The following is an 18,051-nucleotide window of genomic DNA, read 5'->3' on the forward strand; positions in this document are numbered from 1 at the left end:
TGAAATTAGTGCCAAAGGGATTGTAAAAAACTGTAATAATGTTCACATATCCTACATTACTCATCTCATCTCATATGTATATACTGTATTGTACACCATCTACTGCATCTTGCTTATGCCGCACGGCCATCACTCATCCATATATTTATATGTACATATTCTTATTCATCCCTTTACATGTGTGTGTATAAGGTAGTTGTTGTGAATTTGTTAGATTACTTGTTAGACATCACTGCATTGTCATAACTAGAAGCACAAGCATTTTGCTACACTTGCATTAACATCTGCTAACCATGTGTATGTGACCAATAAAATGTGATTTGATTTTGTACTGTATGTTACTATATGCCTGTGTGTCTGTCTGTGTTTTAGTGTGTGTGTGTTTGTGCGCCCATGAGAGAGAGGCGGGCTGATGTTATGTTTATTTTATGTTGTGTCATTGATTGACAGTAGGGGATGAAAGAGTGGCAGCCAGTTGATATTTATCTTGAGAGAGAGAGAGAGAGAGAGAGAGAGAGAGAGAGAGAGAGAGAGAGAGAGAGAGACGATTGGACCGGAGAGAGCTGAAGAGGTATGGAGGTACAATGGAGAGAGAGAGAGAGAGAGAGAGAGAGAGAGAGAGATGATTGGACTGGGGAGAGCTGAAGAGGTATGGAGGTACAATGAAGAGAGAGAGAGAGAGCAAGGAGCTTGCTGGTAGTGCTGAATGCAGTCAGTTCCTTCGCAAGCCCCACAGGAAATACAGCAAGCCCAATACTGAGGGACAACAGGACAAGAGGCGTTAGATAGAAAAAAGAGGAGTCAAAAAGAAAAGGGGAACAGGGGAACAGTTACACAGCTTTCACTCATCTCCAAATGGACTGGTCTTTATGAAGAAAAGGAGCACCACAGAAGCCCAGAGAGGAGGGGGTTGATTCCTGTCATCTTCTTGTGACAGCCTGTGGAGCCGTAACCGGGGTGTCATTGCGACAGCGTTTGCTCTGCATTTTATTTGAGTGTGTGTATCCGTCTACCTGTCAATAGAGTCTGGAGCTGTGATTGGCTTCATGGAAAGAAAGTGATCTGTCGTTCTGTTTGTAAAAGGGGATTTGGACAGGACGGATTTTGGGGAATTCAGGGAATGCTTAAAGGACACAGACCTGATAGGGTCATAGTGTCTCTATTGCGCCTGCAACGCGCAACTCTGCTCTTCTCTCCTCTGCTCCTCTCTTCGGCTTTCTCCCTCGTTTCCCCCCCTTCCTCCTCCTCCCATTCTCTCCTTTCGCTCTCGTTTCCCCGTCGCTGGCACACTCGCTCGTAATAGCCATCCGTTTGGCATTTGGCTGAGGGCTCCCTCACTCGCTCTCCGTGGCAACCGCTAACTGCTGATCTAGCAGGGGCTAACCGTTCGTTCGTTCGCCCATGGAAAGGGGACTGAGATGGGTGAGTGTGGGTTTTTCCCTCTCCTCTTTTCTCCCCCTTTTCATCTCCTCCTTCTCCCTCTCTCTCATCCCCGTTCTTATTTCTCTTACATCTTCATCTCGCTGGTCGTTATTTGTCCATTGTTCTCCATCAATCAACCCTCGCCCCCCCCCCCCTTTCCTATATCGACTATGGTCATCCATCAGCCATTTTATCGCCCCCCCCTCTGTCTTTCGTTCCCCTCTTTCCCGTTCCCTCGTTTCTTTCGTCACTCATTCCCGCCATCACCCACCCAGCCACCCATCGAGGGTGCATACATACTGTATGAACGAGCCTGGATGTCAACCAACGTTCAACCGGTCAAAACCCTCACTCACAGCGAACTCCCCACCCCCGGAATTCCTATTTCTCCACATAATCCCACTCCCTTCTTCCCCCACAAGTTCCCTCACCCCTATTCAACCTCCATGATTACCCCAAAACCACTAACCACCAGCATCATCTCAGCTCCATAGACTCATATTTTTGGTCAGTGTCTGAAAAGCCATAAGGACTGTAATGGCTGTACGCTAATGCTAACACTAGATGGCACTCGGGGTGACGGGGTCATAATAGCACAAGCTGTGTTCTGTTACTGAGATCACCATCACTCTGTGTGCCTCCGTTGGGTTGCTGCAGCGGGTCTAAACAGCGGGAAGCAGTGTCCTGTTGTCCCGTAGGCTGCAGGCGACGTTCTGGAATAGAACACAGCAATGACAAACCAGTGTCTGTTCAATAACGCTATAGCTACACCTCAGGAGGGGGGGGGGGTTGAGTTCTCGTGCACATACACGCACTTACATTTGTTCGCACGCACGCGCGCGCGCACACACACACACACACACCCACACACCCACACACCCACACCCACCCACACACACACACACACACACACACACACACACACACACACACACACACACACACACACACACACACACACACACACACACACACACACACACACACATTATTTAACAAGATGCCTACAACCATGATGCAGAAAGGGGTACAGACACACACACCTACTGCTTTGCCATCTGGCTGTACCACAGGTTTCTCCATTCTGAGACGTAAATGGTGCTTTCCCATATGAAGACACAAAGATGACCCTGTGACTAAAACAACGTGAAGCCTAACAAATAATGACACAAATGAGAGAGAACTGTGATTTACAAACAATGACTCATGGGTTTGGAAACAGAAGTCCTAAATTACATTGAAATATTGGAGATGATATCAGAGCAAACCAGCACTTCTTTTGTCTAGGCCTCAATATATAACCCAGATGATGTAAACAGAGATGCTTAGGGGACATTACTCATTTTTAAAAGGCTTATGATATTTTTTTTAACCTTTATTTAACTCGGCATGTCAGTTAAGAACAGATTCTTATTTTCAATAAGAACCTTGTCAGCTCGGGGGATCCAATCTTGCAACCTTTCGGTTACTAGTCCAACGCTCTAACCACTAGGCTACCCTGCCGCAGTTGAACCTGTATCTTTCCCACTGGAAAGTTGCCCCTAAGCACAGATCCAGGGACAGTTTATGTTTAATCTCTGAGAGGTTTACAGTTAGGGCAGGGATAAGGAAAAGCTGATCTGAGATATGCTATTAGGGGCATCCTCCGCCTGTGACCTCTCCATCCAGCTAATTTGCCTGCCATCACCATCCACCGTCACACCACATGAACTCCAAACTCCTACTCACCGTACACACCACACACACACTTTCAGTTCTCACACATTCAAACATCTATCTATCTGTCTCCCAGGAGTGTTGCAGAGAACTCGCTCACAATAGCTACATGCGAGGTGTTGTGCTCTGCAGATGCACTTTCGGCTGGAGTGTTGCAGTGAAGCCGGGTAGCTCCATTTGCTAAGTGCTAAATCTGACTGTAGTTGCTAGTCGGTAGCTACATGCGGAACACAAGAGGCCACTTGACCGCCGTCCCCCGCTAAGGCGTGCAAGCTGTGCGCGTTCGGCTCCCGCTGCCATTGATGGCGTTACGTAAAGGGCGCTAGCCTTAGGCAAATGTTAGTCAAAATGTTGGTAGAATGGTAGAATCTCCAATGTCCACCGCTGTGGCTACACCTTCAAACACGTCCCCCCCCCTCCCTTTTGAACAGCCTCTGCATTTTCTGAAATGAACGCCCTTGGTGGTAATGTATATGATATGAACGCGCTGCTAATGTCATGGCAACAGTGAGGAAACATTTAGACAGCATACGTTTGAAGCAGTGCGGCCTATTAAGAACAGAGTGTAAATGTTGATGTTACAGGGAAAATACCATAGTCCTCCTTGTCTGTGTAAACACTTACTTAGAAGAGCATTCGCTATATATACAAAAGTATGTGGACACGCCCTTGATTCGGCTATTTCAGCCACACCCGTTGCTGACGGGTGTTTAAAATTGAGCACACAGCCCTGCAATCCCCATAGACAAAGACTGGCCTTATAGAAGAGCTCAGTGACTTTCAACGTGGCACCGTTAAGAGATTCCACCTTTCCAACCATTTTTTATTTAACTAGGCAAGTCAGTTAAGAACAAATTCTTATTTTCAATGACGGACTAGGAACAGTGACAGCCTAGGAACCTTGTCTGCTCAGAGGAGTCGATCTTGCAACCTTTCGGTTACTAGGCCAACGCTCTAACCACTAGGCTACCTGCCGCACTGTCAAGTAGTCAAACAAGTCAATTAGTCAAATTTCTGCCCTGCTCGAGCTGCCCCCATCCACTGTAAGTGCCGTTATTGTGAAGTGCAAATGTCTAGGAGCAACAATGGCTCAGCTGCGAAGTGATAGGTCACACAAGCTCACAGAACGGGACCGCAGAGTGCTGAAGTGTGTAGCGGGTAAAAATTGTCTGTCCTCGGTTGCAACACTCACTTCCAAATTTCAAACAGGCTCTGGAAGAAATGTCAGCACAAGAACTGTTTGTTGAGAGCTTCATGAAATGGGTTTCCATGACTAAGCAGCCGCTCACAAGCCTAAGTTCACCATGTGCAATGCCAACCGTCGGCTGGGTTGGTGTAAAGCTCACCGCCATTGGACCCTGGAGGAGTGGAAACGCGTTCTCTGGAGTGATGAATCACGCTTCATCATCTGGCAGTCCAACGGACGAATCTGGGTTTGGCGGCTGCCAGGAGAACCTGCCCGAATGCATAGTGCCAACTGTAAAGTTTGGTGGAGGAGGAATAATGATCTGGGGCTACATTTCATGGTTTGGGCTAGGCCCTTTAGTTCCAGTGAGGAGAAATATTAACACTACAGCATACAATGACATTCTAGACGATTCTGTGCTTCCAACTTTGTGGCAACAGTTTGGAGAAGGCCCCTTTCCTGTTTCAGCATGACAATGCCCCCGTGCACAAAGCAAGGTTCATACAGAAATGGTTTGTCGAGATCCATGTGGAAGAACTTGACTGACCTGCACAGAGCCCTGACCTCAACCCCATAGAACACCTTTGGGATGAATTGGAACACCAACTGCGATCCAGGCCTAATCGCCCAACATCAGTGCCCCGACTTCGTGAATGCTCTTGTGGTTGAATGGAAGCAAGCCCCTGCAAGTCCCCAGTCACCTGAGCCACGGCGTGTTCACACTGTTACCACCTGGTACACAGTCTCGGACCAGCAGGCTATGAGGATTCTACTACCACTAGACCCATCTGACTGCTGAACAGCTAACTCTAGCTGCCTCCCTGCACAGAACTGCACCTTAGAGACTAGTTTCATCTCAGAGACTATCTGCCCTTTGGAGACTATTTGCACCGATGACCCGCACATCCAACTCTTACACACAAACCCAGCCACACGCACTCAAAACTCACACACAGGCATACACACAGTCAATGCTGCTTTTTCTACAATATTTGTAAGTACGGTCCATTATGACCGTGTAGTACTATGCATACTACGTCTCATATTGCTCCTATTGCTTGTTGTTTTTGACTTGTTATTGATATTATTGTTACTGACTGATGTGCTGGGTTGTTGAGGGAGTTAGCCCAAAAGCGCTGCGATGCACCCTTTATACCTGCTGTAAACTGCATGAGACATATAATGTTATACTAACATTCATTCCCGAGTTGAACAAATAGTGTCGTTTACCTCAAAAACAAAGTATGATTCAAGTCAGCGGGACCATACATTTAAAATTGGATGAAAACAATGATAGTTTGCATAACCACAAAGGTGGCTGTGCCGGCTATACATTTCTTATGAAATTGATGTTGTAATTGAACACTGCCCCCTGACAAATTAATGGAATAAGTCAAATAAAATGCGTCCTTTTTACAGTGCATTTTCTGGGAGATGGTGAATAATGACTGGGTATACAATACAGTATGATGTTGAAATGCTGAAACACTCTCTCTCTCTCTCTCTCTCTCTCTCTCTCTCTCTCTCTCTCTCTCTCTCTTTCTCTTTTTCTCTCTTTCACTACAGATCCCAAATCACTCCTGGAGACCTTTTCACCTGGCGTCCATTTCCTGCCCTGACAAGGACCACACTTCCCTCCATGGGGCCACTCTTCTGTGTGATAACCTCTAGAGTACCCCGCTTCCTTCACACCTAAAGACTTTGCATCAAGCTTGCTTCCTTTCGGTGGTGCCATGGCAACCCGTTCCGTTCACACCCTCAGTGTTTTGCTGCCACGTTGAGTGACGAGTGGATTTGGGTAATTTTTTATGTATGATGACAAGTGGATGTGAGAACTAAAAGACAGGAAAACCATTGGTACCCGTGAATTTCCTGCCAAGATGTCTCACACGAGGTGATGCGGCTGTCATGTAGGAAGTACAGTAATGTATTGGATTCCGAAAATCCTTTAGTTCCAGATAATCTCGTTTCAACATAAACACTCTTTGTATCCTTCTGTGATCTACAAAGCAGTGGATTCACTCTCACAACCCAGAACTGAGCGATCGTTTGAAATTGCAACTAGGTTATTATCTGCCAATCTCTTCTCTCATATTCCCATCATTTCACATATGCTTTTGAGTAGCCTAATTATGTTTGGCTTACTCTAAGAGACTGCATGAAAATCCTCCGGTCCTCCCGGTGAGAAGTACACCTGAAACAAACAAATTACAACAACAACAAAAAGGTGTAGAAAAGGAAGAGAGAGGTAGAAAGAGAGAGATTAACAGATATGATAAGATAAGATAAGCGTGTCAAGCGGGGGAACAGGTGTATCTAAAAGAGAAAAGTGAGAGAGAGGGAGGCTGAGAGTCAGGCTGACATTTTCAGAAGCCCGGTTATAGAGGAGAGGAGAGAGAACAGAGAGAATCCGTAGGGATGGTTGGGCAGGGGGATGGATAGAGTGGGGGGTCTGGGTAAGGATCAGGGGGCCATTTCGGTCAGATAGTGGGGTAACGGTAGGATCCCAACCTTTAGACTGACACCCACCCAGTGCCATTGGCATTCTCTGCACTGCCTTCCTCACTATTCCTCAGGCGAAGGGGAGAGTGTAAAGAGAACAAAAAGAGAGGTGGGGAGTGAAAGAGAGAGAGCAAAAACGAGTGCTTCTGAATGATTGTACTGTCGTTACAACCGGAGCCAATTAAGAGAATTGCATTATATGCCTGAATCTTGCCAGTCAAGTGGGAGAGATATAGACAGAGAGAGGAAGAGAGAGGGAACCCGAAAGAGAGAGGGGTACAGGTGCCACAGACACATGTCATTATCGCCTTCCTCTTTAATTTAGTTTTTTCTTTTCATCTCAGAACGAGATCCCTTTTGAGGACTGTTCGTCCCATTCGCCGCAAGGGAAGGCGGGAGAATGAAAGAGTTATTTTTTTCCAATTGAAACAGAACGTTCTTTTTCCTCCCGGCTCTTTTATTTGTTAACAGCACACACTCGTTCATTCTGCCGTCTGTTCATCGCTCCACCAGGGCAGAAAGCTAGATACTTCACCTTCACCTCCGTCTAAATCCCCTTTTCCACTGCTGTTGGATATTTTTCACTCCTGTAGAAAATGCATCCTTTTGCACCTTGAGGGAATCATTTCCTATTAAAGAACAAACCCTGGGGTTGGACATTACTCCTATATAGGTTTCCCCCGTAATATATCGTATCACCATATCAAAAAGAATAGACTACTTGGTGAAAAGAAACAGAAAACCCTCCCTAAGCCCAGAGACCCAGTCCCTCACGACACCCCCCAACTCCTTTCTCTTCCTCCCCTCCCTCCTCCCCTCCCTCCCTCCGCCTTCCCCTCCTCTCGGATCTTACTCCTCTCGCTCCATTCCTTTTATCCGTGGGGGCATCCCACTCCCCACCGGGACTAAGCCAGCTTGCATCCGCGGGAATCTTTTGATATCGGCTCCTGGTGTCGTCTGATTCATTCTGTGAGTATACCTCTCTTTCCTCTCGCTCTCCCCTCTCAGTTGGTGTGTGAGTGCGCCATTGTGTGTCTACTCTACAGGTACCTTGCCTCCTGTTAAGGCGTCTCTCCCTTCGTTTGATTATAGTGGCGAGCTTGTAGTAATGCTCTCTAGTAAAGGGTAGACCGGTTTAGTCAGTGTGTGTGTGTGTGTGTGTGTGTGTGTGTGTGTGTGTGTGTGTGTGTGTGTGTGTGTGTGTGTGTGTGTGTGTTTGTGTATGTGTGTGAGATGTATTTACATGTAAGGAAGGCAGTAGTGTTGATGATGAATGATGCACCTAAGGTACTTTGTGCATGATTGTAGATAATTATAAACTGGGTGGTTTGAGCCCTGAATGCTGATTGGCTGAATGCTGTGGTATATCAGACCGTATACCACAGGTATGACAAAACATATTTTTACTGCTCTAATTAGGTTGGTAACCAGTTTATAATAGCAATAAGGCAACTCTGGGGTTTGTGATAAATGGCCAATATACCAAAGCTTAGGGCTGTGTCCTAGCACTCTGCGTTGAGTCATGCTTAAGGAGAGCCCTTCGCCGTGGTATATTGGCCATATACCACACCCCTTTGGACCTTATTGCTTAATTATACAGGTATGGTTGTGTCTTCTCTGCAGTGTGCTTGTGTTAATTATGTGTGTGTTCGTTTTTTCCTTTTATATGTGTATGATGGAATGTGTTGATTTACAAGCTTTCATTCTGCACTCCCCAAAAATATTTTGGCTGCCCTTAATATTTTGTGAACATTACACAATCAATTCATGTTTTCTGGCAGAATGTAATCGTCTATTTTAGAATTTACTTAACTCGGTGGGACTTGATGTGCACCAGATTCATTCATGTAGAAATGAACTGATCAAATTTCGTTTGGTCACAGAGTTTTTTCTTTTTTGGGGGACAGAGCTCATTAGACTAATACCCAGCATGCTTTGCAATCATACATTTGCACATTTACACTTACATTTTGGTCACTAAGCAGACACTTTTATCGAGAGTGACTTCAGTCAGTGCATTCAACCAAGTTAGATAAACAATCACATGTACAAAGTAAAACGTTTATGTAACCATTACTGAGAATGTTGTTGTAGTTAAACAGAAAGTTCGGGATTTTGCATGCTAGCAGGTGCCAATAGGTTTCACGTCATTGTGCTAACGTTAATTAGCATTGACTTGTGAAATTAGCACTAACTTCCTTCACTGGACAGAGAGACATAAAAATGGTTTGCACGAGATGATCTGACTCTTGGGAAGTAGATAGATGGAATTGACAAGATCCTGAAGTATCCCTTTAAACTGGTCTGTTGGTTGATACGCTGTACCTTCAACCCTGTTGGTTCAGGAGCTGGTAGAAAAGCTCATGGATGAGCAAGAAGCAGATGGGAGTGCAAAGCTCCCTACTTCAATCTTTGTTTGTTGTTGATTTTAAAAAAAAGTTAATAAATGCTTTTTTAAATTTAGCAGTTAGGATGAATGCAACTCAGAGCTAAAACTGACACAATTGTTTCATTTGGGAGATACTTCTAATTAGGACAACATGATTGCCTGAATAGATTTTGTCAATCTGAGGTAATCTAATTATTATCTCTTAATTCCATAGTGTTTCAATAACACAATTAAATTAAGTAGATCTGTGTCAATCATTTCATGTAAAAGATTACCTGTTTCCATTAGGTGTAACTACTGTCCAAAATTTAATTGTGTGTGTGTGTGTCAGGATTGGGCTCATTTTGAATTGATGGCAGTCATTTCGGGAAGTGATTTGACTTAAAAATTCAGAAAATTAAAAACATTTGAAATAACTACTTTTCACATTATTGAGAATTGTTGAAAATAAATGCCCTTTTTTTTGGGTTTATTGAATTGTAATTTTTGTTTACTTCCTGAATTGACTGCCTTCAATTCGAGTAGATCCCAACCCTGGTGTGTATGTGGCTTTTGATGTACTGTGTGTGCCAAAGCAAGGCCTACACTTTACATGATGTGTACTTAGTGTTTACCACTTCACCAGGCTACTATAGAAAAACATCTTATCATACAGAGTGTGCATAACATCCAAATGTAAAAAAAATATGACATGCTAAATAGTCCATGTGGCAGCAGAACTATACTCATACCATACATTATATTAACCCTGGGATAGTAATTGATGGGCCCACAGAATGTAATTCCACCACATCCAAGGCCTATAGATAGATGGACAATCTGCACGACTGCATTTCCGAGAAGCACCAAGGACGCGATTTCTGCCAATAAGTAACCGTGGGATATGTTATGATTAAGATCATTTTTCTTTGTGCTCTTTCAGTCCAACTCCACTGACACCTCTTAGCTCTGCAGAGCTCTGTATATTGTAGAGTGCTAAGACCTCCTCTATCACTGTCCAGGCCACACACTGGGCCTTGTCGATAATTCGAAAGCTATATTGATATTCTGCTTGAACTAGATGGAGGAAAATCACTCCCTTTAACAGTTAATCGCTTAGATGGAAATGGCCTCTTTTTTCACCCCAGACAAAACTCTTACCCGGAAAAGTCAGGGAGTTTGTGCTATAGCTTGAGAATTGAATAAGAATTGTCAATCTATTATCCATTATTCTGGTTTCAGAGTTGATATTATGCAGTTTGACGCTACGGTGTTGACGCTACGGAGTTGACGCTACGGAGTTGACGCTACGGAGTTGACGCTACGGAGTTGACGCTACGGAGTTGGCGCTACAGAGTTGACGTTTCAGAATGTATGTTTTTGAGGTCATCTTTTGATGTGTGGGGAATATCAGTCATCAGAAATCAAATGGCTTTATGTCGATTAATAACAGCTGCATGAACTTGGAGACGTAATCATTCAGTTATGGTGATTCATGTTAGCGATCAGATTGTTTTGTTAATTGGTGAGGATTTCTGTCAGTCACACAGAACACCACTCTATGCTGATTAATTCATAATGATACATGTCAGATCTATCTGGATTCATCTACCCATGCATGTTCGTGAAAATGAAGGACGAACCACAAAGCCTAAATGTCCAATGTTATACAACACGTCTGTGTTTCCAATTGATAAGCAGTGGGTATAAGTCAAGTATGTATATGAACGATATTCAAATTCCAGATTGTTTGTTGCTAGGAATTATCATTTGAATGGGCATCAATGATGTTTTCCTCCAAAAACAATTGAATTGAAGTCCTCTATTCTTCTCAACCTTGGCAACACTTTCTAAGTACCATCTCACAGGAGATAAAGGGGTCCACATTTGCAGCCAGATAGAAATACACATCACAGACACTTCTGAGAGGGCGCTGAGAGCCGATATCAGTCATAGTAAGTAAGATAGTAGGTTATGATTAGTTAGAGTGATTACATGCCTGGTGGCCTTACATCAGCTGATGAGCACCTTGGCTTGGAGTGTGTGCAGCACTGAACTCATGTCTCTGAGCTGAGCTGCTTAGTCAATGCCGCTCACTGGAGCGGGGCGCTGCTTCTACTGTGGCATGTTGCTGGCTTGTCAGGCTCTGCAGCCACACAGCTCAGCACATGCTGCACACACTGCCACTAGAAACACACACACACGCACAGATGCACACGCACACACAAAGAAGCACTGTCCAGCTGTATGGAAGGCGGAGGACACTGGAAAAGGACAGGAGTTTGGGTCAAAGCATGTCCTCGTGGGACAGCCTCAGCTGGGTTTTGCCGCCATGCTATTGGTGGATCGGATCGTGCCATTTTGTTAGCAATTTGTCACATAGTTGATGTCGGCAGTAAAGGTCCCAGTCGGCCAGTGGCAGAAGTGACAAATATAGAGTTCGAGAGCCTTCCTATGTGCTGGGATGTCAGCATTGCAGTCAAATCGAGAGAGTGGGGACTAAAAACGCATTCCCTTGGTGTCCTCTTCTATTGCTGCGGAGTCCATCTTTGTTGACACCTTTGGAATTTTGAAATCCTCCTGACCTCTCTTACAGACAATGAGGTAGAACTACCTTTTTCATGTAATAATTTACGCATCAAAGATCATCCTTTGGCATTTTCTTCAGAATGGGCGAGCGACAAAAAGTTTAAAAGCCCAATGCAGCTGTTTTTACCTCAATATCAAATAATTTCTGGGATAATAAATTAAGCACTTTACTGTGATTTCTCAAGCAAGAATTTTGCTAGGACTGTCTGGGAGTGGTCTGAGTGGGGAGGGTAAAACTGAAAACGAGCTGTTATTGGCAGACAGGTTTGGAACTCTCTTGGTCTATCAACTTATTCATCACCTAGTGATGTCACCAGGCAGGCCAAAACTCCACCCCACCCAAAACAGGGTGAATTTTCAGGCGGTCTTTTCAAACCGCTCTTACACTAAAAGGGTATTATCATAATTTATACAATTATTATTATTCCAACCTCATAGTGTGGAAATATATGTAAAACACAGGAAATCACATTTTTTGTCTGCACTGGGCCTTTAAGAGATGGATTCGAAAAGACTACAATTAGTCTTTTCACAGTAAGGGGTGTAAATGTGTATTCAAATGAGTCATTCCTCATATTTAAATGGTATTACCCAGAGCAAATTGACAATAAACCAGTGTATTCATATTTTGAGATGTGCAGCTTTGTCAAGGACTTTGTTTGGGAAGGTTGCGGTTCAGTCAGTGCCTGGTTATGTGGTTGATTATTGTTGAAAAGATTGCTGATCTGCAATTGTCACATCTTTGTGTAAAATATCCAGATTTGTCTTAGTTTACCTGCGTGTTGGGTGCTGTAGAGTGGAATGAATCAATCAAAAGGATTGGTAGAATAAATAAACCACATTTGGAATAGAACAGTTGTCATAGTTACCTTTGTAGGTATAGAAAAATGTCAAGCTTTATTAGGGAATCATACAAAAAAACAGCTATTCACTTACCTCTGATTCCAGTAATATTCAGTGACAACAAAAGCCTAATCGTGAGTGTGCAAAAGTGGTGCAGGTAGCCTTCACAGGGTCCTTCCATCAGCATTGGCCAAGCATCAATGTCTCAATGTGGTAGCAAAGCCATTACTTAGTAAACAGCTCTAACATTCACTGACAAGGGACAGTTCACCCACAAGGTATAATGGCTAACCAGCTAGTTAATGACATCAGTGTTCACCACCAAACAGATGTTCGTTCGTCCACTAACTCTGTTCTACTAACAAGGTCTCTACTAACTAAGAAGGGTTGCCGTTTGGCGGATACAAACCGTTTCAGTAATGACATCGCCACCCGGTAATGAGGTAGCTTCTGGACATCAGATGACAGTTACTAACCTCAATTTCGACTTCAAATAAGACTTGAACTCCGACTCAGCTGTTCCGCTGTTCATACCGGACCCTATTCCTTTGTTCCATGGGCTACTAAAACGCTGCATGCGTAGAGACGGGAGACGAGATGTAGTCCTGGTGAAATTGAGGCGAAAAGGAAACCGAACGGCGCTCCTATCTGTTTTATACGCAAATGTCCGGTCACTCGAGAATAAGATGGATGAGCTTCGTTCGAGAGTCTCGTATCAGAAAGACTTTAAGAGCTGCAATATTATAGGTCTTACTGAAACGTGGCTGGAGGACGGCACTATGCACGTGGTACTCGGTGGATTGTCCATGCAGCTTCAGGATCATACAGCGGCTTCGGGGAAGTCAAAAAGGAGGGGGAGTGTGTTTTTGCATAAATAACAACTGGTGGGCTGCTTCAAGTATGAAGGGAATCTCGAGCTTTTGCTCATCTGATATCGAAAACCTCATGGTAGGTTGTAGACACTTATCTATCAAGAGAGTTCTCATCCATAATTATTACAGCTGTCTACAAGCCAACACAACTATGGACGCTAAAACTCTAGACCTCTTTTAATCTACCGAAAGAAACGCTTACTAGGTCTTCCCTCGCCCCTTATTTGGCAAATCTGACCATGACTCCATCCTCCCGTTTCCTGTTTACGCGCAAAAGCTCAAACAGGAAGCACCAGTAATGCACTCAATACGGAAGTGGTTGGATTAAGCAGAAGCGAGACTACAAGACTATTTTGGTGGCACTGTACAGACTGGGCTATGTTCCAGGATTTATCCGATAGCATTGACCACAACAGTCATAGGCTTCATCAATAAGTGCATTGACAATGTAATCCCCACAGTGACTATAAGAATGTATCCAAAGCAAAAACCATGCATTACAGGCAATATCCGCGCTGGGCTAAAGGCTAGAGTTACCTTTTCCAAGGAACGGGACACGGACATGGATGCATACAAACAAGCCTGCTACAACCTCCGTGACATCAAACATGCAAGAGGACAATATCATCTCAGACACCCTAGACCCACTCCAATTCGCATACTGTCTCAACAGATGACACAATCTCAATTGTACTTCACACTGCTCTCTCCCACCTGGACAAGAGGAGAAATAATTATGTGAGAATTCTGTTCGTAGACTACACCTCAGCGTTAAAAACACCATAGTCTCCAAGCTCATCACCAAGCTCGGGACCCTGGGACAGAAATTCTGGACTTCCTGATGAGCCAGCCCGATGTCATGAGGGTAGGCAACAACACCTCCACCATGCTGACTCTCAACACGGGAGCCCTTCAGGGGTGTGTGCTTAGTCCCCTCTTGTATTCCCTGTTCACCCACGACTGCGTGGCCACTTACGACTCCAACACCATCATCAAGTTTTCTGACAACACGACGGTATACGGCGATGAGTCAGCCTACAGGGATATCTGAGACTTAACAGTTTGGTGCCTAGAACAACAACCTCCTCCTAAATGTCAGTAAAACCAAGGAGCTAATTGTGGATTATAGGAGAAAGAGGGGAGAGCACACCCCATACACACTGATGTGGCTATTGTGGAGTGGGTCGAGAGCTTCAAGTTCCTTGGCATCCACACACACCTGCAGTCATGAAAAGGGCACGGCCTCGTCCCCCTCAGGAGGCGGAGAAGAGTTGGCATGTGCACTCGTATCCTCAAAATGTTTTACAGCTGAACCATTTAGAGCATCTTGATGGGCTGCATCCCCACTCGGTATGGCAAATGCACCGCCCATGCCTGCAAAGCGCTACAGAGGGTGGTGCGAACAGCCCAGTGCATCACTGGGGCTGAGCTCTCTGCCATCCAGGATCTTTATATCAGGTGGTGTCAGAAGAAGGCATGAAAATGTGTTAAAGACTCCAGCCACCAAAGCCATAGACTGTTCACCAACAGGCTCCGAGACAGCTTCTACCCCCAAGCCATAAGAATACAAAATAGTCTGCTAAATAGTAAAGGAATGGTACCTGAACTATCTGACCTGACGCTATCTTGCACTGATCCTATGCACACTCACTAGACTAAATATACACACTCACACACGCTACATTGACACCCACACAAAACCCACACACACATTCACATACACTACACATGCACACACACACACATATCGCCACAACCCAAACACACAATGTACACAAACACACACTTTTACACTTATCATTTGCTGCTGCTGCTACTCTGTTCTTTATTTTACTCATATTATTGTTATCTATCTTGGTGCCTAGTCACTTTACCCTGCCTTCATGTACATATCTACCTCAAATACCTCGTACCTCTGCACATTGATCTGGTACTGGTACTGTAATTAGCTCCATTCTTGTGTGTTTTACTTTATTCTTACGGTAAAGTCAACACCCGTTTTATTCGGCGCTTGTGACTCAAACATTCAAAAGGCACTCGCACGTCTGAGCTCTCCTGCTCCACCCACATCCGTTCAACGCATTGACTGGGGTTGGAGACGAGGGGAAAATAAACGTGTTGCCAAATATAGCCATGTGTATTTCACAAGTATTCTAATCAAATGTGTTCATAAAACGTATTAAACACGTCCGTAAACCCACGATGAGGACATCGACCGGTCGAGTAAGCTTCGATAAATCATTGGGTACAGTTGCAAGAAAAAAATGACAGATCGGCTGAAGTGGTGGCAAATCGGTACATGTGACAAATAAAATTGGATTTGATTGGATTAGCTCTTTGCCTTTGTTATCGGTCAGCTGGAAGGGCCTTGGACTCTTTAATTCCCAACGGATTTCCCAAGGCTCTGCCAGGCCGTCCCACACTCATCATTACTGGCCTTGGGAAGGCATTCATCTCTATGGGCCGAAAGTACTGGAGAAAAAAATCAATGACCATCTCCCAATAGATTTAATGACTCCTTTTGCTTGTCGGCTTTACTTTAGGACCACTGGTTGGTGAAGGTAACAGACAGGCTTCTCCCACCATATTGTGCTCAAGTATGAGGCACTGTGAGACCTGAGTTCATGAAAGAACATGAGGAGTAAAGAGAGCTGTTTTAAACTATTGGAGCACAGCCAATGCCTTCAGGCTGATGTATTTTTGTCCGGCATACTTGTCCAGCCAGACCCCGTGCATATGAAAGAGAGATGAGCTATGGATCAAATACATGCCAAATAAATGGATCATCAATAAGGACCAAACTTGGGTTAAAATACAAGTTTATTTGAGAATGTGTTTTTTAAATACTTATTTTCTGTGTATTTGAGTATTTTCAAATAATGTGGCCTGAATCAACTACTTTTGTAAGGGGTGCGAATCTGGTGGCAGGGAAGTCAGACGCAGGAAAGCAGAACTTGGTAATAGCCGGAGCAGTTTAATAGTAAAACCAACGGCATAAGAAATACAAAGTATGGGCACAATATCCTGATGTGCACCAGTCAAACAAGGAGAGACTTCGACTTCGGGAGAAGTCGTGACAGCATCTATTTTCAAACAACTTCTTATGAATAGCTTACTACAGTAGCCTTTTCAAATACTTATTTCAATTACAACGTTCAAATACCTGGGCTAAATGCATGGGAGTGTATTTGAATTATTGTATTTGAGTATTTTCAAATACTTTCCAATATTCAACTGTCTTTTCAAATACAAAATATCTTAATACTTACTTCCAAATGTATTTAAAAGTAATGAAATACCCTATTTGAACCCAGGTCTGATAAGGATAAGGACGCCAATGGAGTCCGACACATATTTACATACATTAACATACGTGTGTGTGTGTGTGTGTCAGGACCCGGTTTCGAACCTGGGTCTCCGGAGTGAGAAACAGTCACTTAACCAACTGAGCCACGAATAGACAGCAGAACCCAGAAGATGAGGCAGACACAGCAGTACTTAAGATGGTGTATTTAATAAATAAAAAATGGCAAATCCAAAAGGTGGAAGGTAAAACACAAAAAGACCTAAAAAGAAACTCACCAAAACTAAACAAAAACAAAAAAAAGAATACCACAAGAACGTTACCCGGAATCGACAAGAGCACACAGAACACTAGGGCAGGGTGCTAACATACAAACACAGAGCACAGAACTGAGGGAAACAAAGGGTTTAAATACAATCAGGGGAAACGAGACACAGGTGCAAACAATAATGGGGATCAAGGGAAAAACACAGGGACACAAAGCACAATGGGGACATCTACTGACAAACAACTGGAACAACCCTGGCCAAATCCTGACAGTGTGTGTGTGTGTGTGTGTGTGTGTGTGTGTGTGTGTGTGTGTGTGTGTGTGTGTGTGTGTGTGTGTGTGTGTCTATCAGTTACACATACATGTTGTCACTTATACACAACAAATACAAATAGGTCACATGAGGGAGACGGTTTGTGCCGTGAGGTGTTGCTTTATTTGTTTTTTGAAACCAGGTTTGCTGTTCACTTGCACTATATAAGACGGAAGGTCATTCCATGCACTCATGGTTCTGTATAATACTGTGCTTTACTTGAATTTGTTCTGGACCTGGGGACCATGAAAAGACACCTGGTGGCATGTCTGGTGGGGTAAGTGCGTGAGTCAGTGCTGTGTGTAAGTTGACTATGCAAACAATTTGGAATTTTCTACACATTAATGTCTGTTATAGAAACAAGAAGTGATGCAAGTCAGTCTTTCCTCAACTCTCAGCCAAGAGAGACTGTCATGCGTAGTATTTATATTAACTCTCTGATTACAATGAAGAGCAAGACGTTCTGGGCCAGCTCCAGCTTAACTATGTCTTTCTTTGCAGCACTTGACCATATGACTGGACAATAATCAAGATAATATCAAACTAGAGCCTGCAGGACTTGCTTTGTGGAGTGTGGTGTCAAAAGAGCAGGGCATCTCTTTATTACGGACAGCTTTACAACCATTGAATCTATATGTTATGACCATGACAGTTTAAAATCTAAGGTA

General features: G+C 44.0%; 1 pseudogene; it reads left to right on the forward strand.

The window, feature by feature from the left end:
* The first annotated feature begins 611 nt into the window (after nucleotides 1-611).
* The window catches only part of LOC135552248 (glutamate receptor ionotropic, kainate 5-like), a 101,477-nt pseudogene continuing 84,037 nt past the window's right edge, over nucleotides 612-18,051 (forward strand).

This window comes from Oncorhynchus masou, chromosome 13 (genome assembly GCF_036934945.1).
Source record: "Oncorhynchus masou masou isolate Uvic2021 chromosome 13, UVic_Omas_1.1, whole genome shotgun sequence".
Classification (NCBI taxonomy): domain Eukaryota; kingdom Metazoa; phylum Chordata; class Actinopteri; order Salmoniformes; family Salmonidae; genus Oncorhynchus; species Oncorhynchus masou.